General features: G+C 37.5%; 1 pseudogene; it reads left to right on the top strand.

Annotated features, from left to right (window-relative positions):
• On the top strand, positions 1–27393 carry LOC135274154 (uncharacterized; annotated as a pseudogene).

Here is a 27393-nt window from a genome sequence, read left to right as displayed (position 1 = left end):
ATGAGTGACAGCTCACACTCCCACTTGCTTATACAAATAAAAGTTATGGTACTGGCTCCCATAACTGAGAAAGATGATGCGATGGTACATAATATAAAAAGGAAGAGCTGCAGTACCAGAGCCTGCAGATAGGAGTGGGAATTCGCAGTCTTTATCTTTCTGCAACCTCAGGTGCCTGTGTCCCTTTATTGGGCTTATTTTTCCTCTTACTCATCAGGGAAAGTGGCTATCAGATGGGTTTTAGTTCAATCCTGCCCCGTACATCCTCACAGAAATTATTTATTTTGTGTTCATATAAAATAAGCAAACAAAACAAAAGAAGTCTCTGGTCCTACTTATAGTGTTGTCAGATTTAGCAAACAAAAATAAAGGAGACCCAGTTAAAATTGATTTTCAGATAAAGAACAAATAGTACATAAGTATAAATTGTATCAGTATGAATATATTCCATATATTATTTGAGAAGATTTCAACGGAGCTGAAAATCATATCGTAGACCTCTATTCATGTTTATCTGAAATTTAAAATTAAGTGGGAATCCTATATTTTTTCTGACAATTCAGCATACCTGGGTCTAGCTCCCAACCCAGAGCAAACACTGTGTCCAGAGAGGTGGGGTCAGTATGCTAGGTCAAGTCTGAGCCCTATAAATACCCCTGTCCCCATCCAATCCAAATATGAAGGTAAAGTCTGATACCAGAAGAGCAGTAATGAAGGAAAGATACACTGCATGTACAGCCAAAAATAATAGCTATCCAATTCCATAACAGAGATGGTTAAAAGTAGGTAAAGAAAAGCCAAGGAAAAATAAATGAAATTTATTCACCATTTGCCTGAAAAAGAAGATGCCGATTAAAATTGTTTTTCACTGTTGATGATCCACATTATTATGCATTTCCATTGATTACAGGACAAAGTCATGGAAAAACCTCTTCTGATGATTTTACAAAGCAGAATAATTCCTACATAATTGACACATTGCTATAAAAGACAAGTAGTAGGGGTGGACTAAATTACTATGTTTTGATATTGAGACATTGCCAGGATTGTAGCCAGTCTTATTTTACGATATTCCTAGGATTCAAGAAGCTTTGTTGAACTTCTCTAAGTGGTGATTATAAAATAATAAGCAAAACAGTATGTTGGCTCTGGCATCAGGCAAGATGACAGAAATGTAGGCTTGTCTGAGTTTGGCAACAGCATACTTAATTACATTGACAATGTGTAGCTGTGTCATTTCTTAGGAACTAATTATTCTTTTGGAAAGAAAATGTCCCTAAGGACGTAGTTTTGAAATACAACTTTTTGACCAAACACTTTAGAAACAGTGTTTCAGATGATCATGACCAAAAGTTGATATAATGGCTTGAAACTTTAAAACAAGGATAACCATTTTAAATACCTATATTCCTTTACAGAGATAATGTAAGTTGAAAAGGTTATGGAATTGCCACAAAGTATTCCCCTTATAAAATTTCAAAGGTGAAGTATGATTTCTCAGAGGAAAATCAGGCTTTAAAATTAAAATGTTCTATGTAGAATGAGAAAAGTAATTTTTTCCTAACATCGATTTAAGTAGGAGGAACCAGTGCTGTGGGTAAATAGTGCTTTATCAAAGGTCATTTAACTGTAATGAACTAATTTGATCTGACAATGTAACTAGCATAGAAATTGTCAAATACTAATGTATATTTATGTGTGTGTGCGAGAGAAAGAGGGACACACAAACACACACAGAGAGAGGAAGAGAAATACATAGAGAGAGAGAGGATTTACATCGTGAAGGAAGAGTCACACACAGTTTTCACTTTGAAAGACTGAATCATGAAGACTGCTTTGGACATCATGTAGAGAAAGAGACATGGGCTATGGCAACTGTACTATTCTCAACCAGCTTGCGATTCTCCCTCTTTCCCTTGCTGGTTTATCTTTCTTTTCCTTTTCTTTCTTTTCCTTTTGGGCATTCCTCAAAGTTCTTTCTCTATACTCCCTCCCTCACTTAATGCCTGTAATAGAACTACCCCTCTTTGGGCATACAGCTACAGTGTGGGTTTGAACTCCAATGCACGACTCTGGAGTCCCAGTCACGTTGTAGTCTATGTGCCAGGCAAATCTGTCAACTTTTATGTGGCAGTCAGCTACGGATAATCCAAATCTATCTCTCCCCTCTTTTGTCTTATGATCTCTGAGCATGAAGTTCTACATGCTTATCCAACTGTTCCTTTTAATTGGAAAATAAATGCCAATTTTATTTATTCTCTAAGAGAAGTTTTTTTTGTTGTTTTGTTTTGGATTTTTTTTTTTTTTTTTTTAGAAACCCCCTTTATTTTCTCTCCAAGCACACACATATTTCCTGCCTTTAAGTAATGTATGCTCTGAAAGGGGAAAAAGACATTGAGATACGAAAGCACATTATAAGACAGAAAACTCTATGTGCCATTTCCTATCATTCGTCTTGATGTGAGCAACGAACTCCAGAAGGGGGACAAGTGCCACTGCTTCATCTCTCTCTCTCATCTTTCTTCTACTTCTGCCTTTGCAGTCTTGTGCATACCACTGTGGCCTCCTCACCTATATTCAGCTCTTCTCTATTTTTTTTTTAATTATACTTTAAGTTCCGGGATACATGTGCAGAACATGCAGGTTTGTTAGTAAGTATACATGTGCCATGGTGGTTTGCTGCACCCATCAACCTGTCATCTACATTAGGTATTTCTCCTAATGCTATCCCTCCCTTTGCCCTCCCATACCCCAACAGGCCCCCATGTGTAATGGTCCCCTCCCTGTGCCCATACATATTTTCATTGTCCAGCTCCCACTTATGAGTGAGAACATATGGTGTTTAATTTTCTGTTCCTGTGTTACTTTGCTGAGAATAATGGTTTCCAGCTTCATCCATGTCCCTGCAAAGGACATGAACTCATCCTTTTTTATGGCTGCATAGTATTCCATGGTGTATATGTTCCACATTTTCTTTATCCAGTCTAACATTGATAGGCATTTGGATTGGTTCCAAGTCTTTGCTATTGTGAATAGTGCTACAATAAACATACATGTGCATGTGTCTTTATAGTAGAATGATTTATAATCCTTTGAGTTTATACCCAGTAATGAGATTGCTGGGTCAAATGGTATTTCTAGTTCTAGATCCTTGAGAAATTGTCACATTGTCTTCAACAATAGTTGAACTAATTTACACTCCTACCAACAGTGTAAAAGCATTCCTATTTCTCCACATCCTCTCTAGCATCTGTTGTTTCCTGACTTTTTAATGATCATCGTTCTAAATGGCATGAGACAGTATCTCATTGTGGTTTTGATTTGCATTTCTCTAATGACCAGTGATGATGAGCATTTTTTTCATATGTTTGTTGACCACATAAAGATCTCCTTTTGAAAACTGTTTGTTTCTATCCTTCACCCACTTTTTCATGGGATTGTTTTTCTTGTAAATTTGTTTAAATTCCTTGTAGATTCTGGATATTAGCCCTTTGTCAGATGGATAGATTACAAAAATTTTCTCCCATTCTGTAGGTTGCCTGTTCACTTAAACTGATGGTAGTTTCTTTTGCTGTACAGAAGCTCTTAAGTTTAATTAGCTCCCATTTGTCAGTTTTGGCTTTAGTTGCAATTGCTTTTGGTAATTTAGTCATGAAGTCCTTGCCCATACCTATGTCCTGAATAGTATTGCCTATGTTTTCTTCTAGGGTTTTTATGGGTTTATGTCTTATACTTAAATCTTTAATCCATCTTGAGTTAATTTTTTCATAAGGTGTAATGAAGGGGTCCAGTTTCAGTTTTCTGCATATGGCTAGCCAGTTTTCCCAACACCATTTATTAAATAGGGAATCCTTTCCCCACTGCTTATTTTTGTCAGATTCGTCAAAGAACACATGGTTGTAGATATGTGGTGTTATTTCTGAGGCCTGTGTTCTGTTCCATTAGTCTATACATCAATTTTGATACCAGTACCATGATGTTTTGGTTACCGTAATCCTTTAGAATAGTTAAAGTCAGGTAGTGTGATGCCTCCAGCTTGGTGCTTCCTGCTTAGGACTGTCTTGGCTATCTGGGCTTTTTTATGGTTCCATATGAAATTTAAAGTAGTTTTTTCCTAACTCTGTGAAGAAAGTCAATGATAGCTTGATGGGAATAGCATTGAATCTATAGATTGCTTGGGCAGTATGGCCATTTTCATGAGACTAATTCTTTCTCTCCATGAACATGGAATGTTTCTCCATCTGTTTCTGTCCTCTCTTATTTCCTTGAGCAGTGGTTTGTAGTTCTCCTTAAAGAGGTCCTTCAGATTCCTTATAAGTTGTATTCCTAGATATTTTATTCTCTTTGTAACAATTGTGAATGGGAGTTTGCTCATGATTTGACTCTCTGTTTGTCTATTATTGGTGTATAGGAATGCTTGTGATTTTTGCACATTGATTTTGTATCCTGAGACTTTGCTGAAGTTGCTTATCAGCTTAAGGAGTTTTTGGGCTGAGACATTGCGGTTTTCTAAATATACAATGTCTTCTGCAAACAGAGATAATTTGACTTCCTCTCTTTCTGTTTGAATACACTTTATTTCTTTATCTTGCCTGAATGCCTTGGCCAGAACTTCAAATACCATATTGTATAGGAGTGGTGAGAGAGGGCACCCTTGTCTGGTGCCAGTTTTCAAAGGGAAGGCTTCCAGTTTTTGCCCATTCAGTATGATATTGGCTGTGGGTTTGTCAAAAATAGTTCTTATTATTTTGAAATATGTTTCATCAATACCTAGTTTACTGAGTGTTTTTTAGCATGAAATCTTGTCCAATATTATCAAAGGTCTTTTCTGCATCTATTGAGATAATCATGTGGTTTTTGTCATTGGTTCCTTTATATGATGGATTACATTTATTGATTTGTGTATGTTGAACTAGCCTTGCATCCCAGAAATGAAGTCGACTTGATTTTTTTGGATAAGCTTTTTAATGTGCTGCTGGATTCAGTTTGTCAGCATTTTATTGAGGATTTCACATTAATGTTCATCAGGGATATTGGCCTGGAATTTTCTTTATTTTGTTGTGTCTCTGCCAGGTTTTGGTTTCAGGATGATGCTGGCCTTATAAAATGAGTTAGGGAAGAGTTCCTCTTTTTCTGTTGTTTCGAATAGTTTCCAAAGGAATGATACCACCTCCTCTGGTACCTCTGGCAGAATTTGGCTGTGAATCTGTTTACTCATGAGCTTCTTTTTGGTTGGTAGGCTATTAATTACTGCCTCAATTTCAGAACTTGTTATTGGTCTATTCAGGGATTCAACTTCTTACTGGTTTAGACTTGAGAGGATGAATGTGTCCAAGAATTTATCCGTTTCTTCTAGATTTTTTAGTTTACTTGTGTAGAGGTGTTTATAGTAGTCTATGATGGTAGTTTGTATTTCAGTGGTATCAGTGGTGATCTGCCCTTTATCATTTCCATTGTGTCTGTTTTATTCTTCTCTCTTTTCTTCTTTATTGGTCGGGCTAGCAGTCTATCTATAATGTTAGTCTTTTCAGACCAGCTCCTGGAGTCATTGATTTTTTTGAAGTGTTTTTCATTTCTCTATCTTCAGTTCTGCACTGAGCTTAGTTATTTCTTGTCTTCTGCTAGCTTTTGAATTTGTTTGCTCTTGCTTCTCTAGTTCTTTTAATTGTGATGTCAGGGTGTCAATTTAAGATCTTTCTAACTTTCTCCTGTGGGCATTTAGTGCTATAAATTTTCCTCTACACACTGCTTTAGCTGTGTCCCAGAGATTCTTGTACATTGTGTCTTTGTTCTCATTAGTATCAAATAACTTATTTATTTCTGCCTTAATTTTGTTATTTACCCAGTAGTCATTTAGGAGCAGGTTGTTCAGTTTCCAAGTAGTTGTGCAGTTCTAAGTGAGTTTCTTAATCCTGAGTTTGCTTGCACTGTGGTCTGAGAGACTGTTTGCTATGATTTCCATTCTTTTGTATTTGCTGAGGAGTATTTTACTTCCAATTATGTGGTCAATTTTAGAAGAAGTGCTATGTGATACTGAGAAGAATATATAATCTGTTGATTTGGGGTGAAGCGTTCTGTAGATGTCTATTAGGTCCCCTTGGTTCAGAGCTGAGTTCTAGTCCTGAATATCCTTGTTAATTTTCTGTGTTGTTGATCTGTCTAATATTGACAGTAAGGTATTAAAGCCTCTCACTATTGTTGTGTAGGAGTCTAAGTCTTTTTGTAGGTCATTAAGAACTTGCTTTATGTATCTGGGTGCTCCTGTATTGGGCACATATATATTTAGAATAGTTAGCTCTTTTGATGCATTGATTCCTTTACCATTATGTAATGCCCTTCTTTGTCTTTTTTGATCTTTGCTGGTTTAAAGTCTGTTTTATCAAAGACTAGGATTGCAACCTCTGTTTTTTTGGTTTGTTTTTTGTTTTGTTTTTTTTTTTTTTTGGCTTTCCATTTGCTTGGTAAATCTTCTTCCATTCCTTTATTCTGAGTCTATGTTTTTCTTTGCATGTGAGATGGGTCTCCTGAATACAGAATACCAATGGGTCTTGACCCTTTATCCAATTTGCCAGTCTATGACTTTTAATTGAGGCATTTAGCCCCTTTATTTTAAGGTTTATATCGTTAAGTGTGAATTTGATCCTGTCATTATGATGCTAGATGATTATTTTGCCTATTTGTTGATGCAGTTTCTTCACAGTGTCAATGGTCTTTACATTGTGGTTTGTTTTCGCAATGGCTAGTACCTGATTTTCCTTTCCATATTTAGTGCTTCCTTCAGCAGCTCTTGTAAGGCAGGCCTCATTGTGACAAAATCCCTCAGCATTTGCTTGTCTGTAAAGGACTGTATTTCTTTTACTATGAAGCTTAGTTTGGCTGGATATAAAATTTTGGGTTAAAAATTATTTTATTTAAGAATGGTGAATATTGGCCCCCATTCTCTCTGGCTTGTAGAGTTTCTGCTGAGAGATCTGCTGTTAATCTTATATGCTTCTCTTTGTGGGTAACCCAACCTTTCTTTCTAGCTGCCCTTAACATTTTTTTCTTCATTTCAACCCTGGTAAATCTGACAATTATGTATCTTGGGGTTGTTCTTCTCAAGGAGCATCTTTGTGGTGTTCTCTGTATTTCCTGAATTTGAATGTTGGCCTGTCTTGCTATGTTGGGGAAGTTCTCCTGGATAATATATTCAAATGTTTTTGAACTTAGTTCCATTCTCCCCATCACTTTCAGGTACACCAATCGAATGTAGATTTTGTCTTTTCACATAGTCCCATATTTCTTGGAGGTTTTGCTCATTCTTTTTTATTCTTTTTTCTCTAATCTTGTCTTCACGTTTTATTTCATTAAGTTGATCTTCAGTCTCTGATATTCTTTCTTCCTATTGATTGATTTCACTACTGATACTTGTGTATGCTTCACAACGTTCTGGTGCTATGTTTTTCAACCCCATTCAGTCATTTATGTTATTTTCTAAACTGGTTATCCTAGTTAGCAATTCCTCTAACCTTATATCAAGGTTCTTACCTTCCATGCTTTGAGTTAGAATATGCTCCTTTAGCTCAGAGGAATTTGTTATTACCCACCTTCTGAAGCTTACTTCTGTCAATTCATCAAAGTCATTGTCTATCCAGTTTTATGCCCTTGCTGGAGAGTAACTGCAATCATTTGGAGGGGAAGAGGTGTTCTGGTTTTTGGAACTTTCAGCATTTTTGTACTACTTTTTCCTTATCTTCATGGATTTATCTACCTTTGGTCTTTGCTGTTGGTGACCTTCAGATGGAGGTTTTGCATGGTCATCCTTTTTGTTGATGTTGATGCTATTGCTTTCTGTTTGTTGGTTTTCCTTTTAGCAGTCAGACCCCTCTTCTGCAGGTCTGCTGGAGTTTGCTGGAGGTCCACTCCAGACCTTGCTTTCCTGGATATCACCAGCAGAGGCTGCAGAACAGCAAAGTTTGCTGCATGGAAGCTTTGTCCCAAAGGGGCGTCTGCTAGATGCCACCCAGAGCTCTCCTGTATGAAGTGTCTGTCAACCTCTGCTGGGAGGTATCTCCCCATCAGGAGGCATGGGGGTCAAGGACCCACTTGAAAAGTCAGTCTGTCCCTTAGCAGAGCTTGAGCACTGTGCTGGGAGATCCACTGCTCTCTTCAGAGCTGGAAGGCAGAAACATTTAAATATGCTGAAGTTGCACCCACAGCTGACCCTTCCTCCAGGTGCCCTGTCCTAGAGAGATGGGAGTTCTATCTATAAGCCCCTGACTGGGGCTGCTGCCTTTCTTTCAGACATGCCCTGACCAGAAAGGAAGAAAGAAGTTTAATAGTTCTCTAATTAGTACCTAGAAAAACAAAATCTCTAACCACCTTTCTCACACAAAATCATAAACTAATCTTCTTATTGACATGTCATTCATTGCTCAAACTTTCAATTATTTTTCACAATGCAACAAATTAAGAGAAAAAAATGATTAAGAAATAATTTCCATCATATTTCTATACAAATCTTATCTCACTCTATTATCCCTAGAATGACTGGAGTTTATGTAATTTCTTAAATGGATTTCTTACATTGTACAGTTGGTTGTTCATTATACTTCCTCTACCTGGATTTACATCTACCTCACCAGCCAAAATGCTACACTTCATTCAAAAGATGACACTAATGCCACTTGTCTTATGAATTATTTTTAGTTACTCCCCAGACAATGGTAATCTCTCCATCTTTTAAATTGCACCAAGTGCCTTGCCAAGACTGCAGCCTCCGAAACTGAACAGACTAGGGTGTGAATCCATTTACACCACTTACTTAGCTCAACATTCTAGATAAAGTTATATAACTCTTTTACTTCATTTTTCTCATTTGCAAAATGATTTTCTCATCTTTTAGCTTAAAAAATAATGTTTACCTTTCAGGATAATTATAAAAATAGTATAAATCACATAGCAGAGAGCCTGGCACATAAGTGCTAAGTTAATAGTACCTATTGCTATTACTATTAACTCTACAATCTTCTAACCTTTGCCAGATGGGTACTAAGAGACTTAAGCCAAAAATCAGGAAGCCAAAGCAGGTTACTTAGAGAACAAGAGCAAATTCATAGGTGGTAATGGAAATCCAAATCAGGTCAATGTTTTAGAAGATTCACAATCAGCCCCAAGCTCAGGCCAAATTCTAACCAATGTTTAAGTGTTGTTTTGATTGAATTGTATGAGTGCTTGCTGGATATGTGAAAGTTTCTGCCAATAGAGTGCCTTAATAATGTGAAGTTAATATTTCTGACAGCATTGTAACAAATTATTTTGTCATTCATTATCTAGTTGATTGACGCATCTTTGCTTGTACAATGATCTAAACATTTCCTATGTTTATAACTTAGCTCTTCACTTTGATTATCAGCTTATTAGGGGTGACCGTATCACGTGCTATCATTCTTTTTGTCCTACTTAGATCTGCATATGGTAAATAATATGCATCAATAAAGCAATAATGTTTGCTTGCATCCAATTAGGTCCAACAGTATTGACACTTGTGTAATAGCATTTTTCATAGAGAAATAGTGAACATTACTATCTAAGCAAAATATCAGAATCACTACTGAGCTATTGCCTTTACAGTCTATCGTTTGTAGCATGTTTCCTACCCCTTGTACCATTTTCTCCTGTGTAATTTAACATACGACAGAAAACTTCATGTGCAAAGCTGAAAAATTGTCCCTACATATGTAGATACTAATACTTAAATAGGAAAAAATACAATGAAACCTGTACCTTGGACTAAAAGGTGTTTTGAATTTTAGGTTATTGTTTTCTTAAATTCATCCAAAGAAGCATCCAAACAAAAGTTTTACCCAGAAAATATTTATTCAGCACCTATTATGTTCATAAATTTTCCTATATGCCATTAAAGATAAAGAATAATATTTCAAAATTTAGTTGTAAGAATGAATACGCAAAAGGTTCAATTAATTAAATGTTAAAATGAATTATAAAGCTAACAGGAATAAAGGAGTAAAAGCAATTCATCCAACTTGGAGTATGCTGTAAGGGGAAATAGCACTCTGATGCTTAAAAATATTTAGTACTTGAACATGCACAAGAAGAAATGACGACCATTTCATGCAGAAGAAACAATTTGAGAAAAGATATATCTGGATGAGTGGATGGTTTGTGGGTGTTTGTGTGTTTAAGTGATATGAGATCATGTATATTCTAGACAAATTAAGGTTTCTTTTTATCTTGCTATAGAGCTATATGCTGCTACAGTTGTCATCTTAAAAGTGGGTGTACAGGCAGCTTTTTCCCCCTCTCTCATCCATTTTTTCCTTTTAACATCAATCAATGTAATTCACTAATCACATCAATTGTCAACTTATTATATTTTTAATATGCTTAGTCTCCCTTCAGCTATTTCCTCAAATCTTCTACTTAACTGTTTTCTAATTCCATCACTAACCACTGCAGACAAATAAGCATATCCAAATATCCTTTAAGATTTCACTAAGATTTGGCTCACTCACAGACCAGCCTATGATTATGAAAACCCTATCCTCTCCAGGGCTTCTCACAGGGCTGGGGCAAGGTATGTGTTCGGAGGCAGGGGTGTTCAGAGCAGATCAGGATGGTAATACTTTCCTAGTCATTAATGTTCCCATTATCCAACTCTTAAGGAGCTCTTCATTTCAGTATCCCCTTTTTTGCTTCCTTCTCTCAGGAACTTACTTACAAAAAAAGAATATAGTTCTGTTTTTCATACTTCTGTGACAACATCTCACCCTTTCCTTCCCCTACCCCACTCCCTAAATACACCTCACAAAGTACTTCTGTAAATGTAATAGTCTATTGACATTTGCTCTTCATCATTTTAATGCTTAGAAATGCTTTTTAATGTATTTTAAAAATTTAGTAGAATCACTGTAAAATGTTTTGACTGAGCCCTTTTAAATGTGAGATTTTTCCCTACTTTTCAGTTTTTACTTAGGTATCCTGCCTTTTCTTGAATCTAAGATATAACATCTTAGAAAACATCTTTTTTTTTTTAATTTTATAACTCAATATTCAAACTTACTGGTATGAAGTTCTACTTCGTTTTCTAGTTTTAAATCTCTATATTTGTACCATATTTTGTATACTTAATGTTATTAATACTTTTATTTCTCTAGTTTATTGATCTCTTCTTTGTCTTTGTTAATGCTTATTTTTATTCTTTCCTTAGGTTTACACAGCTAGTTTTTTAAGTCGATAAAATAGTTCATAAAACTATGAATCCTTATCAGTAAATTGTGTTAGTTAGGCTTTCATATGTGACTCTGTCTTTGTTGTTTCCAAAAAGTTTATAACAGTATATTTCAGTATTCCCTTTAAACCAATTAAGTACATTTTAAAAATAATCTTAAATAAATTTCAGAAATTTATTTAAAAAATTAAATGAACATACTTATTTTGAATATACTTTTCTGATTAGTATCCATTTTATTGCTTGTGGTTAAAGAGTTTGTTTTGTATAATTCATCTCATTTAGAACTAGCAGATTCTTTACAGCATAGTAACATGCTTGATGTTTATGAATGTTTCATGGACATTTAAAAAATGTGTATCTTCTGTTTATTGGTACAAAATTATATATACAAACCTATTATATTGAATATAGTGATGGTGTTACAACTTCTGTTATTTTACTTATTTCCTTCATCTGTAAATTTCCAAGAGAGGTGAATTAAAGTCCCCAATTAAAATTATTAATTTATTTCTGTGTTTCAGTTTTGCTTTATATTCCTTTATCTTATGATAAGAAAATATTAATAAAAATTAAAACTTTATCATTCATTAACATTTTCTTAATGTAAAATGTTTCTTTTTCTCATGTAATGTATTAGAACTAGTCTATTTATCAATTATTGATAACATCATCTTTTTTGAAATATGTACTAGGTACACTTTTGTTCCAAACTTATATTATGAAAGTTTTTCCTCTTAAATGTAAGCCTTTGAAAATATAGTGTTTAAAAAGTCTTTTTTCATTTTATTTCTAACTTCCTTTACTTTTTCTGAGTGATACTTAATTTCAACTGCTTTGGTTTTAGTTTTTCACTTTGATCTTATAATGCATCTTTTTGTTGACTTCCACTCATTTTTCATGTTGCAGAACTGTCTCCAAATCATCTTTTTATTCCATAAAGTTTGTGTGAGTGATGAACATTTTGAAGTCTTGTCTCTGCAAAAATTAGTATTTTACCCATAAACTTCATTATAGTTTGACTAGATGGAAAATTCTGTGGTAAAAAATCATTTGTCCTTTTGAAGCTATTTGTCAGTGTCTTCTAGTAGCCAGGATTATAAGTGGGACTCATGAGACTACCCATATTCTTGATCTTTTATAGTTGTATACTTAGCCTGCTACTGCCGCACGTTAAAGTATAAAGACTAAAACAAAGAAAAAACTATTTTTCACTATGAAGGCTCATGATAGGATAGTACAAGTGTAAGTTAATTCAGTGTTACAACAATGTTGCCAAGGCCCAACTACTTTTCTACTCTTTTAATACTATTTAAACTATACTGACCAGATGTTCTTATAGTCAAGACATGGCTTCCAGCATTCCAGAATTATATGCACCCTTGCAGCATAGGAAGGGATTTTGTTGTTGTTGTTATTTGTTCTTCATCTCTCTCTCTCCAAAATAGCAAAACTTTCTTCGAGAGACAAACCTCCTCTTTTGTCCTATGAAGTAGAATTTAATCACATTTCTATGCCAAAACCAATCCTTGCAAGTAGAATAAGAACACCACTATTCTCCCCCTTAAGGAAGTAATCTATCTTCCTAAAGAAGTATAGAACCTACCAATTACCTGATAAAAGCAGAGTTCTAGCAAAAAAAAATAATAATAATAAAAAAAATAAAAAACAATATTGGGGAATGAATTACTGGCAGACATGCAGCAATGTCCATTGAGTAAGTAACATTTTGCTGTTGTTTCCGGAATCTTTTTACAAATTTTATCTTTGTCTTTATGAAATCAGTCCAATTTTACCATAGAACTGATGTTTACTGTTTCTTTTGAATAAAAGTATAAAGTGACCCTCCCAATCTTAAAACTTGAGAAAGTTACATTTGTCTTATCTGAGATCCCTTCTCAAGAAACCAACCATCAGGGCTCTCAGATAGTATCAAGAAACTGAAATTCACCAGATCATCACATCTGGACAATGAGACACCAGAATCCTCATCCATTATCATTGCTTAGTCGATCACCTGCTTCCTATTGACCAACTCCTCTTCCTGACTTGTCCCTAATAACTGCTTTTCAATCATAGATACATTTTTTCCCTGATATATACATCCCCAATTTTAGCCAGTTGAGGTAATAAATCTGAGGCTGATCTCTCATTTTCTTGGCTGCAGCACCCAAATAAAGCCTTCTTCCCTTGCAATACTCATTAACTCAATAATTGGCTTTTTGTTGAGAGAGCAATGGGACCTACACTGAACCCCTGGTGCTTTGGTAATATTTAGAGATCAGAAGTTTAACTAGAATTTGTCTACATGTTTATTTTTATTTTTTCCAGCTTCCTATATGGTGAGCTTTTACAAGTTAAAGACAAGAGTCTATCTACAACTCAGGGAAATTTTCTTCTATAATTTCTTTGAATACTGCCTGCCTTCATTCTCTCTGGTCTCATCGTAAACTTCAAATTTAACTTTCAGATCAGTAATTTCTTCCTCAGTAGCAGTCACCTTAATTTCTAAACTTTCTCTTGATTTTTTAATTTCTGTTTTAATAGAAATTGTTTTTATTTTCTCATTACTCACTTTTCACAATTTCCAGGTCTTGTTTATGAATTTAAAATTATCCCCAATCTCTGCAACCACTAAAAGAGAAGTTTGTATAGGGTAATATTTTATTTCCAAAATCATTTCTGTTTTTACTGGAGTTATCCCTGTTTTTTTTATGGTTCTCTGCATTATACTGTTGCTTTAACTCAAATATTTGATGATTCTTCATTTTATATTTTTTAAGTAAGGTCTAGACTCATTAACGTAAGCACTCAACTTTAGTTTTCTTTGAGGTTCTAATGGTCTTCTTTCTTGTATTTTATGAAGGCAGTGATGGTGCAGTGGGTGTTTGGAGATGGTGCTAACAATAGGATGACAGGTTCTCTATAAATGGATGGTGGGAGCCACTTGATATGCTTTCCTTCTTGTGCATGGTTTGGCACAAACAGGCAGGCTAAGACTCCCAAGTTAACTAAAGTAAGGGAAGCCCTACATGAAAAACATTGATACTTTTTACATCTAAAAGCAGCTGCCTTCCTCGCTCCCTCATCTTATTTGTCTATTGTAATGATCCACAGTTACTTCAAGGTCTACCCTGCTTCTCTGTTCATTCTCAGTATCTAATATAAGCGCTATCTACATGTGGAGCCTATTAATTGGTAAGTCATTCTTAGCATCTCATTCTGGAGTAAATTCTAAAACTAACAGTTCTTCAAAAGAGGGGCAGGGAGATTTAGAAGGAGAATATTATATAAAAGATCCTTTAAGAAATTACCCTGATGATAGCATTAATGTTCATTTCTGATTTGTACGCCTAACTCCAAACTTGAAGTTTCTCCAAATTTTGCTTTCTGGCAATTCTCTCTGCTAGTTTGGACTATTTTGTTTTTACTTTGGTTTTTCTGTCAATCAGATCCTGTTTTCTTTTCATCTTCTAGATTCTTCAAAGTGTGTTGTTTCCTGCTGATGCTTATTCCATGATTTTGAAACACTTATGGGTTTAATTAGTCTGCAATTTCAATGGGTTTAGGATAGAGAAAATAGATAAGCTCAGACTCAGGATACTCTCTGAACTCATTATTGAAAATGTACATTTGAAAATACTTTCTCTGATTTTAACGCTTCACAATTTCCTCCCTGTTTCAGCACTGTTCCAAAATCATGGTTGTGAGGGATATTATCAAGAAAAGTTAGTGACTCATTTGGGCCTTTGCCCCAAACTTTGAGACTGTCTCTCCTCAGTGTGTCCAGGCTTCCTCCTCCATGTGCTATTTCAACTTCACATTTAACTCCACAACTCAGATTTTCTCCTGTGTCCAGTATTGATAGACTAGAAGTAGGATTATTAAGATTCTACCTGTCACCTTGATAAAAATGAAGACAACTTTTCCTAAAGCAAAAAGGATCAGAGAGTTTTACTAAGTGATGCTGCTCAACAGGTAGTGATATACCAGTGCAGAAGGTGAGACTGTAGCCTGGCTTAGTCTCCAGCTGACTCTGATTCTCAACCAGCACTGCTCAAGGAGCAACTCCATTCAGAAGAGCTCCCTGGCTCAATTCTGAATACAACCTCAGTAATGCCTAGAGTAGAATTTTAGTAATCCTTCCCTCCCTCCCTCCCTCCTTCCTTCCTTCCTTCCCTCCCACCCTTTCCCTCTCTCTCTCTCTCTCTCTCTGTCTGTCTGTCTGTCTCTCTTTCTTTCTCAGATAGGATCTCACTGCATTACCCAGGTTGGAGTACAGTGGTGCAATCTTGGCTCATTGCAACCCCTGTCTCCTAGGCTGAAGTGATCCTCCCGCCTCAGCTCTCCATGTAGCTGAGACTACAGGCAACCCCCACCACATCCTGCTAATTTTTCTATTTTTATTAAAGATGGGTTTTCACCATGTTGCCCAGGCTGGTCTCAAACTCCTGAGTTCAAGTGATCCCCCCATCTCAGTCTACCAAAGTGCTGGAATTACAGGTGTGAGAAATTGTGCTGGGCCCTTTTTATTTATTTTAATTTTTTTTCTTGAGACAGTGTCTTACTCTTGCTGAGGCTGGAGTGCAGTAGTGATCAAAATTCATGGCAGCCTCAAACTCCTGTGCTTAAGAGATGCTCTTACCTCGCCTCCACAAGCATGTGTTACCACACTTGGCTAATTTATTTATTTTTTTCTTTAATAGTGATGGGGTCTCACCATGTTTCCCATGCTGATCTCAAATTCCTGGGATCATGCAATCCTTCCACCTCGGCCTCCCAAAGTGCTAGGATTAGAGGCATGAGCAACTGTCCCTGGCCATAAATAATCGCTAAAATGCATCCATAGAGGCAATGGTTGTCAACTCAGAGAGTCTAAAAAGTGAGAGACTCTGGCACTGACTAGTGATTATCCTTAAATAAAATATTAATACCTAACCTCACTGTCCTCAGTTTCCATTGCTTTCCGTAACTATGTTATTCTGCGTGATCTCCTAGGTCCCTCACAGATAATTATTTCTACAAGCTGCAACAAAAGAATGAGAAGGGATTTGCTACAATGCTTGGCAGGGAAACAAAATCATCAGATTTTAGAGCAATGTTTTTTTATACAAACAGCTAGGACTTCATTTCCCTATAAATCAAAAGTGCCTACATTTGATATAGTTTATGATGAAAGACAGGCTTGATATGTGGCAAGTGTCTTGTAATTATAAAGAAGACCTGAGAAATTGTCCTGTATTCACAACCTCTCAAATAATTGCAAGCTGTCTAAATAAAGAGTTTTATTTCCTAGATCATGATGAGGATAATATTAGGTACAGCAGGAACTGTATCAAAGGCTGATCTTCCCTAACATCAATGAGAGATTGTCCAGCAATGGAAAGAACACAGTCTTAGAGCCCATGTAACTGGGTGTGACGTCAGACTTCATGACTTTTCACTGTATGGCCTTAGGCCACACATTTGTTTAATGGTAAAATGGGATGTTGCTATGTGTGTTACCTGCTTTGTATGTTTATTGTGAAGAAAAGGAAATAATGGGATTTGGAAAGCAAATCAAGAAGGGTAAAAAATTTTTATTATATATATCCAGTGTTGTCCCAGATACTTATTAAAGTGTATAGTAAGTGCACATAGGACTTTTCACCTATATCATAAGTACAGTAAAGCAAAAGGCTGCATATACAAAAAAAGTTAAGGTTCTCCAGAAATTCTTTCCAGAGCAAATTAAGTGAGCAGAATACACTTTACTCTTTTTAGAGGTCCTGATTCTATTCTTGGGGATGGAGCTAACTTACTAAACATCTTTCCCGTATCACATGGTAGTGGTGGTATTACAGGCCCTGACATTCATTTTTGCATATATTAAAATCCTTACATTAAACCACCATTTTGTGGAGCCCTAAGGAGTTAAAAGAACATTGAAAATGGGCTTAGCTGACAGGAACAGAAACAGGGGTGGAGGAGAGCAAATATTCTGAGAAATGAGGTCAACCACAAGCGGCTCACTAGCACCCAAGCATCCTGATGCAAGCATTCAGTTCACGGTCCCCCTGCACCCAAGCAGCTTGTTTGCAGGCATTCAGCCCAAGCAGCACAACCTTTTAAAACCTCCCTCCAGCCCCTGCCTCTTTGCAGACAGCCTTCCCTCTGCTATAATGCCCATTGCTCCCTTGCAATCTATCTCCCACTTTTCTCTAATAAATCTGCCTTTCTTTCCCCACAACTGTCTTGGTAAATTCCTTTACTGTGCAAATAAATTTCCTTTACACTGGTTTCAGGCAGTCATTGACCACAACACTCTTTATGTATTATGACTCTCTCATCTCTTGTGTACTCTCTGCTCAAAACAGACTGGTTTTGTTTTTGAAGGGGGATTTTAGCTTTCACGTTGTGGAGCTGCTGAGTGTATCTGAGCTGGTGCATCATCCCCTACTAGTCATTAGCAGATGGCTCTTGTCTGAGTAAAGTAGATTATTGGATAAGAGCAAGATTCAGAACATGAACCTGTTCCAGGAACACATGTATTTTGTAAAGTAGAATAGATATTTTTGTTAAAAAATCACTTTTTGTTTTTCAATATTTCACATTTTAAAAAGTAACAAATATAAACAGCTGCTACTAATGGCACTAAATAGTAAACAAACAAACAAAAAAGAATCTGAAACATTTAACATTTTGCTGTTGAGTACAACCAGTACTTTTTAAATTTTATCTGTAACGTCTGACGGGAACATGTGGAGAAGGAGATGAATCTAAACTGTATCAAACTTGCCGGGAAATGGCACCTGTGAACAAGCCCATTGCCAATTCAACGATAATTTGTCAGGTTTGATTAAAACCTGAATTAGCCAGTCCTCATTAGAACCTCAGAAGGATGAATTATGCTGCATAAACAGATTACTCATGCCCTGAAAGAAACACTGGCACCACACACCCGGCTAGTAACTTTCAATTACATTGATAAATGAGAAGTTAAACTGTAATTTTTTTAGCACTATCAATTTTGTCTCTAATATCCTGCCACTTCTGTTTTTATTGTGATTGAAACTAGAGGCTGCAATGAAATAAACAGTCATCTGGATTAGCGTCACAAACCAAATCGAGAAATAATGCGGGCTTGGAATTACAGTGAGAAAAAGGATGTCAAGAAGGGTAAAAAGTTATCATTATATATTTCCAGTGTTGCCCCCGATACTTATTAAAGTTGTATAGTAAGTATATGTAGGACTTGTCTTCACATATATCATCAGTACAGTAGCCAAATTATGGGATGAGCCACTAATTACAGTGTCTTAAAAGTGCTACTGGAAAATTTAATTCCATAGGTCAGGCACTAGACTTGTTAATCAGCCAGTGAGTCCATAGATTTCATTTGCCTTAGTTAATCTTTGTAACATTTCAAGAATAAAGAAGACAGCAGAAGCACTTAGCATGTTGGTCACCATTTCCTCCTCTCAAGTGTTTATAAGCATTAATTAAATTCCCAGTTCATACTTTTGGTTCCTGCCACACAAGCATTTTTCTTATTAATGCAAATTGTGAAAATTTTGGCTAAGCATTTACAGGCAATAGGGAATGTATAAAAAATATACAGTTATATTTTCTGAATGAAAATGAGTCTTCTGGCTCTAACTCAGAGGCCTATCTCACTCAGCATGATGATGCACCCAAGGAAACAGAAAGCGAACATCCCCAAAATTTGAAAAGCCCTATACCTATACAGAAGTATTTTGGATAAGTATATAAAAAAAGAGAGAGTAAGAACTGCATCTAATAATGATTCACACAAAGAAACTTCAAATCTCCTCTATCCATATCTGCATCTCTGAATTTTTACTTTCAAACTCTCTTAGCTTAACTTGTGCACCTTCTTTGTCTGGCTGCCCTCTTTTTGCCTTCAGGAGCTTTCCTTTTCTTCCACATGGAGGCTCATATTGAAATTAATGTGGGTTAGCTGGGTTTCCTCTCGTTCTCTTCTCCACCCAGTACTGTAATCAGGCAATAAAAAACCACGATCAAAATAGCATAAGGAATTCTCCTGATAGGAGGGGAGAAAATATCTGATTACTTACCCTTTAATTTTTTTTAGAACAGTTCTATTATACTAAGGAACTGGGAAGTTCTTTCTAAAAAATTGCTAGAAACTTCTCTGGTAGAGGTGTCTTGGATAGAGATTAGTTTGAAGGCAAATGGCTCTTAGCTTTTTTACCTCATTCTACAGCAGGTTTATGCCAGTATAAGTCAGAGGTTCTTCAGAATCTTCCCCTTTGATATAAAATAACTTGGAATTGAGAGAAAATAAATTTGGAGGGGAAATTTTAGCACGGAGGCTTGGAGAAGAAAGGATAAAGCATTAGAGACAAACTGCCTACATCAAAGGTAGCCTGAAGTTTGGAGCATGAAAAGATCACGTAGAAATAAAAGAAGACTGCAATGATTAAGGCCCAAATCCTGGAATTTGAATCCCACTATTCTATTTGTTTTAGAAATATCACCTCTCTGAGTCTCAGTTTAGTTTTCTGGAAAATGAAGGAATTTGACTAAAACGTCAGAAAAACTCACATTGATTTTATAAATCCTTATCAACCTTATCCTTATAAATGCTTTATAATGACCACTCCAACAACCCCGTCATTGCTGTAATCTCCGGAACTCTAACTGTGCTCTTGTCTACATATTGTGAAGATGTGTGGTGTTTCTGCTTACTGCTAAACTCCAGTGATCTCTGGGTGCATGTACATTATCTCCATTATTAAATTCATCATCTACAACAAAATAGTATTTTAATTACCTGATTTATTATGATACTACACTAAATTTACAAAATAATCTCATAGGTATTGACAAATTGAGATAAATGAAGCTGCTATGGCGGGAGTTATACATACAAAAAATAAAAGCATTAAATTAAAATCCAACTTAGCAGTAAGGTATAAGTTATGTGAGTATTTAGCTATGAGCTGTTTTAGCTGTTAAAATCTATATATTCAATGGATAATCTCTTTCAAAATAGTTACCTAGAAAGAAATTTTTGCTGCTGTTGGAATTGTTCGGCAGTCACAAACAAAACTACATTGACCCTCCTTGACTTTATTTCCCAAAATGGAATTTATTGATTTTCTTATCTAACTTATTTACTGAACATGATTTCAAATGATCTTGATCTATTCCAAAGATAGGGATAAAAACCATGTTTCATGTTCCAAAGGAACGTCAAAGGAAGAGTTCTAAAACATGTTGCTCTCTTTAGTACCTATTTTTCCAACCTGAACACTTTGAAACAATAACAGTCATTCGGAAGGAAAAATTTTGGACTAATAAAATTGTCAGGTTTTTTTTTGTCATATGATCAATACCTGTGGTATATTTTAGACATAAGAAATACCTTGGTAATAGAAAATGCTTTATATGTATTCCCAGTGTCACCAAGATAAGATGCCATCATTTGCAGAGATAGAGTCCCGCTCACTGCTAAGCTCACTGTTGGGCCCTGATATGGTTTGGATATTTGTTCCTTCCAAATCTCATGTTGAAATGTGATCCTCATGTCGAAGGGTCCTAGTGGGAGGTGTCTGCATTATGGAGGTGGATTTTCATGAGTGTCTTTGTGCCTTCCCTGAAGTAATGAATTAATGCGAGATATGGTTGTAAAAAAGATACTGGGACTTCCTCTGTCTCTCCTGCTTTCTCTTTTGCCATGTGACATGCCTATTTTCCCTTTGCCTTCTGCCATGAGTAACAGCTCCCTGAAGCCTCACCAGAAGCCAAGCAGATGCTGGTGCCATGCTTGTACAGCCTACAGAACCATGTGCCTAATAAGCCTCTTTTCTTTATAAACTGCTCAGTTTTGGGTATTCCCTTACGACAATGCAAAACAGACTCATACAGGCCCTTAGTCAACACTGTTACCTGTTTGATTGAACAAGATTCAAATCTTTACATTTGACAGAAAATTGAGGATTGGTCATTAAGGTTTGCAGGAGGTTGAACCAGAGATAGGATGAAATTTAAAAGCCCTAATTTTATTATAAAACTTCAACACCTGAAAACAGAAAAGTGTTTGCAAATACTTGAATTTTATTTCAATATACTTTGAAGAAAAATGGTAAAAATGTAAGAAGAAAAAAACTGCTTTGTGTATATTATTTTTGTTATATTAGTCTTTTCCTTTACTCCAGAATACTGAAGTAATATGAAAATATAAATTACATTATAATATTCATCCATATGTACCTAAAATAAAATTATTCTGTGTTAGGGCCTGGGAACATTTTCTAATTGTCAAGCAGTAAGGAGAGAAACCTTCTCATTTAAACTATTCTATACTTATTTATGTGTTAAAATAAATAGTTCCACATGGTTTAAAAACTATTTTTAAAACATTTAGCAGTCTCTGGTCCCCACCCCAACTCATGCACCCATCCTATTTTCCTCCCTCCACTCAGAAATTTACATGGCAGATGTCTTAAACCCAAAATTTCATTAACCTCATCTCTCCAGAAAATCCACCTGCCTTCACTGAGGGGAAGGAAGGAGTGGGTACCTGAGATTCAGGGCTGAAGGAGGAAATCTGGGAATCTGTTTCTTCAACAGCTTTTTCAAAATAATATTCCTGCTTTTCAGTCCTATTTGCATTCATAGTTTCAAAGATGCTTCATGTCTTCATGTGTTCTAAGCTGCTTTGCTACTGGGCTTCACTCCCTACCTAGTTTAGAGTTCAACTTTATTTAGTCTGTTGACATTTAACCTTCATCTAGCTACTGTTATTATCTCCTGTATTGCTTGTCTTGCCATTGTGGATTTGTGGCTTTAAAAAATCACTTTACTGTCCTTTTATTGGGGTTTTAAGAGGGAGTGTGATGGTTAATACTGAGTATCAAGTTGATTGTATTGAAGGATGCAAAGTATTGATCCTAGGTGTGTCTGTGAGGGTGTTGCCAAAGCAGATTAACATTTGAGTCAGTGGGCTGAAGAAGACAGACTCCCCCTTAATGTGAGTGATCACCATCTAATCTGCCAGCAAATATAAAGCAGGCAGAAAAACGTGAAAAGGCTAGACTGGCTTAGTCTCCCAGTCCACATCTTTCTTCCATGTTGACTGCTTCCTGCACTCAAACATCTGACTCCAAGTTCTTCAGTTTTGGGACTCAAACTGGCTTCCTTGCTCCTCAGGTTGCAGATATCCTATTGTGGGGCCTGGTGGTAGTGTGAGTTAATACTACTTAATAAACTCCCCTTTATATACATATAAAGTAGTAAGAAGAAAACATTGCTTTTGTATATTATTTTTGTTATACTAATCTTATACTAAACTAAAGAGGAGTTTATTAAGTAGTATTAACTCACACTACCACAAGGTCCCACAATAGGAGACCATATATATATGATGATAGAAAATGATGAACTCAGGGATTCTAACTGCCAGATTCAGAAGCAGATACTGAGCCTCAAATCTTCTAAGACTGCCCTGAGTCACAGTCTTATCTCCTGGAGAGAAGGAGCTGAAACTGTGGAAAATCAGACAAAAGCTCTTATCATGTAGTGGCTGACCAGCCACGAAAGGTGAATGCACAGCCTTGCCAAGTGTCTACTGTTAAAGTGAGGGCATTAACTGAAAAAGAATGGGACCCTACAAGTTAGAATAGAGATGTCTGGGAGGGCCTTGATGAAGCTGTCGACACTGAGTTTGTAAACTCTGTTGAACCTTTCTTGCCAGAAGAAACAGCTTCCTCATTCCCAGTAATGGCAAAATCCCCTCTCCAACCCATGCTGCCATTTAGCCTTTCCACTTTTGTTTGAGGAGATAAACCCTGTGGTGCCTGAGGCAACAGTGATTGCCTCCCCTGAGGCAGATGCCAGGCAAGATCATGTTGATTCTCCTCAGGAGCCACCCCCAACACCCCTGTTTGCTTCTGGACTCATAACTAAAGTGCTGGTGGGCCCCTAGAGGTGAGGTTCAGAGTGTGACCCATGAGGAGGTGCACTACACTTGAAAATAACTGCTTGAATTTCTAATTTATATAAACAGAAATCTGGAGAACAGGCATGGGAATGGATATTAAGGGTGTGAGATAATAGTGGAAGGAATTAGAGTTGGATCAGGCTGCATTTATTTATTTAGGTCCACTAAGTAGGGACTCTGCATTTAAAGCTGCAGCTTGGGGAGTTAAAAAAGGTTCTAACAGTTTATTTGCTTGGTTAGCTGAAAATGGATTAAAAGATGGCCCACTGTAAGTGAGCCAGAAATGCCTGATCTCCCTTAGTGTAATGTAGAGGAAGGGATCCAAAGGCTTAGGGAGATTGGGATGGTAAAATAGATTAGTCACATTAGACCTACTCATCCCAGCTGGGAGGGTCCAAAAGATATATCCTTGACCAATGCCTTGAGAATAGATTTGTGAGAGCAGCCCCCATATCTTTGAAGAGCCCTATAATTGCTCTTCTCTGTATGTCAAATCTAACAGTGGGAACTGCAGTCACTCAACTACAGAATTGAAATACAATGGGAATAATTGGATTCTGAGGTGGCAGGGGCCAAGTAGTGGCCTTCAACCATCAAAGGCAAGGAGGGTGTAGCTACTGCAATGAACAGCAGAAGCAAACCAGCAATCAGAATAGTCTTACTTATGTAAAGCTCTGGCATTGGCTAATTAATTATGATGTTCCTAGAAGTGAAACTGATAGGAAGCCTACTGCATTCCTACTTAATTTATGTAAGCAGAAAACTTGTGGGTCAAATAGAAAAGAGACTAATTTGAATTATAAAAACAGATAATCACAACCCCTCAATCAATTCCCACACTTGAGCCAGTGTACAGACCCAGAATGCCTTGAATGAAGGGGAGTCTAGGTCCCCTTGAGGAAGGATCCCACTAAACTACTGACAATTTATGCTGTTAATCTTTCTCCCATCCTTCCCCAAGAAAACCTCCATCCTTTTTTACTAGGGTAACTGTACATCAGGGAAAGGGAAATGATCAGACATTTTGGGGACTACTGGGCTCTGGCTCTGAGGTGATGTTGATTCCAAGGACCTAAAATGTCATTGCGGTCCTCCAGTTAAAGTGGGGGCTTATGAAGGTCCAGTAGTTAGTAGAGTTTTAGCTCTGGTCTGACTAACAGTGGATCCCTGAAATCATCCTATGATCATTTCCCCAGTGCCAGAATATACAACTAGTACAGACATACTTAGCAGCTAGCAGAACCCCCACACTGGCTACCTGACTGGTAGAGAGGGCTATTAAGGTGGGAAAGGCCAAATGGAAGCCATTAGAGCTGCCTTTACCTAGAAAAATAGTGAATCAAAAACAATATTGCATCTCTCAAGGACCTAAAAGATGCAGGAGTGCTTATTCCCACCACATTCCCATTCAATTCTCCCATTTGGCCTGTATAGAAGACGTATGAATCTTAGAGAATGAGAGTGGATTGTCATAAGCTTACCCAAGTGGTGACTCCAACTGCAACTGCTGTAAAAGATGTGGTTTCATTGATTGAGCAAATTAACACATCTCCAAGTACCTGGTATTCAGCCATCGACTTGACAAATGCCTTCTCTTCATTCCTGTCCATAAAGTCCACTGGAAGCAATCTACCTTCAGCTGGCAAGATCAGCAATATAGCTTTACTATCCTACCTCAGGGGTATATCAACTCTCTGGCTTTGTGTAATAATCGTATTCGGAGAGACCTTGACAAATTTTCCCTTCCACAAGATATCACCCTGGTCCATTATATTGATGACATTATGCTGATTGGATCCAGTGAGGAAGAAGGAGAAAACACATTGAACTTATTTGTAAGACATCTGTGTGTTAGAGGATGGGAAATCCAACTAAAACTCAGGGACCATCGGCTGGGTGTGGTGACTGACACCTGTAATCCCAGCACTTTGAGAGGACAAGGCATGCAGATCACAAGATCAGGAGTTTGAGACCAGACTGGCCAACATAGTGAAACCCCATCTCTACTAAAAATACAAAAAATTAACTGGACGTGGTGGTGGATGCCTGTATTCCCAGCTACTTGAGAGGCTGAGGCAGGAGAATCACTTGAACCAGGGAAGCAAAGGTTGCAGTGAGCTGAGATCATGCGACTGCACTCCAGCCTGGGCGACAGTATTAAAAAAAAAAAAATCAGGGACCATCTACCTCAACAAAATTTCTAGGGTCAAGTTGTTTGGGGCATGTCTAGATATTCCTTCTAAGGTGAAGAATAAATTGCTGCAGTTGGCCCTTCCTACAACAAAGAAAGAGACACAGTGCCTAGTGGGCCTATTTGGATTTTGGAGGCAACACATTTCTCATTTGGGTGTGTTACTCTGGCCAATTTACTGAGTGACTGGAAAGGCTGAGTGGGGTCCAAAACAGGAGAAGGCTCTGCAACAGGTCCAGGCTACTGTGCAAGCTGATCTGTCACTTGGGCCATATGACCCAGCAGATCCAATGGTGCTTGAGGTGTCAGTGGCAGATATGGATGCTGTTTGGAACCTCTGGCAGGTCCCCATAAGTGAATCACAGTGGAGACCTCTAGAATTTTGGAGCAAGGCCGTGCCATCTTCTGCAGATAACTACTCTCCTTTTGAGAGACAGCTTTTGGCCTGTTGCTGGGCTTTGGTAGAAACTGAACATTTGACTATGGGTCATCAAGTCACCATGTGATCTGAAACACCTATAATGAACTGGGTGCCTTCTGACCCTTCTAGCTATGAAGAGGGTCATGCACAGCAGCATTCCATCACCGAATGGAAATGGTATATACATGATGGGGCTCGAACAGGTCCTGAAGAAATAAGTAAGATACATGAGGAAGTGGCTCAAATGTCCATGGTGTCCACTCCTGCCACACTGCCTGCTCTCCCCCAACCTGCACTGATGGCCTTATGGGGAGTTTCCTATGATCAGTTGGCAGGCGAAGAGAAGACAAGGGCCTGGTTCACAGACAGTTCTGCACAATATGCAGGAATCACCCGAAAGTGGACAGCTGCAGCACTACAGACCATTTTTAGGACATCCCTGAAGGACAGCAGTGAAGGGAAATTTTCTCAGTGGGCAGAATTTCAAGCAGTGCACCTGACTGTGCACTTTTCATGGAAGAAGAAATGGCCAGATGTGCAATTATATACTGATTCATGGGCTTTAGCCAATGGTTTGGCTGGATGGTCAGGGACTTGGAAGAAGCATAATTGGAAAATTAGTGACAAAGAAATTGGGAAAGAAGTATGTGGATGGACCTCTCTGAGTGGTCAAAAACTGTGAAGATATTTGTATCCCATGTTAGTGCTCACCGAGTGACCTCAGCAGAGAAGAATTTTAATAATCAAGGGGATAGAATGACCCATTCCATGGACACCACTCAGCCTCTTTCCCCAATCACCCCTGTTATCACTCAATGGGCCCATGAACAAAGTGGCCACGGTGGCAGGGATGAAGGTTATGCATGGCTCAGCAACATGGACTGCTGCTCACCAAGGCTAACCTGGCTACAGCCACTGCTGAATGCCCAACTTGCCAGCAGCAGAGACCAACCCTGAGCCCTAGATATAGGACCATTCCTAGGGGTGAGCAGCTAGCTACCTGGTGGCAGATTGATTATATTGGACCTCTCTCATTATGGAAAGAGCAGGGATTTGTCTTCACTAAAACAGATGCTTACTCTATATATGGGTTTGCCTATTCTGCAGACAATGCTTCTGCCAAGACTACCATCTGTGGACTCACAGAATGCCTTATCCACTGTCATGGTATTCCACACAGCATTGCATCTGACCAAGGCACTCACTTTATCGCTAAAGAAGTGTGGCACTGGATTCATGCTTATGGAATTCACTGGTCTTACCATGTTGCCCATCATCCTGAAGCAGCTGGATTGACAGAATGGTGGAATGGACTTCTGAAGTCACAATTACAATGCCAACTAGGTGACAATATTTTGAAGGGCTGGAGCAAAGTTCTCCTGAAGGCTGTGTATGCTCTGAATTAGCATCCAATATATAGTTCTGTTTCTCACATAGCCAGGATTCATGGTTCCAGGAATCCAGTGGTGGAAGTGGAAGTGGCACCACTCACCATCACCTTTAGTGATCTACTAGCAAAATTTTTGCTTCCTGTTCCGGTTACATTACATTCTGCTGGCCTAGAGGTCTTAGTTCCAGAATAA

Source organism: Aotus nancymaae, unplaced genomic scaffold (assembly GCF_030222135.1).
Source record: "Aotus nancymaae isolate 86718 unplaced genomic scaffold, 86718_ANA_hifiasm-v0.15.2.pri h1tg000011l, whole genome shotgun sequence".
In the NCBI taxonomy this organism is placed as follows: domain Eukaryota; kingdom Metazoa; phylum Chordata; class Mammalia; order Primates; family Aotidae; genus Aotus; species Aotus nancymaae.
The sequence above is the reverse complement of the archived record's forward strand: the minus strand, read 5'-3'. Positions and strand labels throughout refer to the sequence as shown.